Here is a 699-nt window from a genome sequence, read left to right on the forward strand (position 1 = left end):
CTCCATTTGCCATGTTAGCTCTGTTTCAGTGCATTTCCATACCTGTTTAATAATAATAATCTTAGCCAAATTACAAAGGGCCCTTACAGTATGTATCTGCACTCACTGTCTTCAAGTTTACAAGTCTCTTTCCTTCAGGAGGAGGATAGAGAGAGACAGGAGAGTCGCCGAGGTCCTTTGTCTCCAAGATGTGGAGGATGGTCTGGGGCCTTGGAGCAAGGACCAGGGCAGCCCCGGCTCTAGAGCAGGAGAACCCCCACTTCCACCACAACTGGGGGGGTCGAAATGGCAACAAGGCCAGAGTGAGTGTGCCGGTGGATACATTTATGCCAAGGGAGGCACAAGAAGTCAAATGTTAGAAAATCTTTGAAATGTCTAAACTGATTTTCAAAGTAACTGTATTCTGCTTGATAGTAGTGTAGTTAGTCAGCGGAACAAGGCCAAAGTGAGCGAGCCTGAGTGATGCACCATAGCTCCAAATACAGGCCAAGAGGACACAACCAGACTACCATTCATGTCGAGCTCAGAGTGGTAATTACTGAATATGATTTACTTTCGCTGTTACATGAGTTTGTGCTTTCTCTCACCACTTTAGACAGCCCAAGGGTTCCAATGGACACAGCCACCAGGTATAGGATGGCCATGAGTGGTAGCAGGCAGCAGACAGGGACTGCAATATTGGGTGAGTGAGTGTGAAGG

The sequence above is a fragment of the Argentina silus genome (genome assembly GCF_951799395.1).
Source record: "Argentina silus genome assembly, chromosome: 9".
In the NCBI taxonomy this organism is placed as follows: domain Eukaryota; kingdom Metazoa; phylum Chordata; class Actinopteri; order Argentiniformes; family Argentinidae; genus Argentina; species Argentina silus.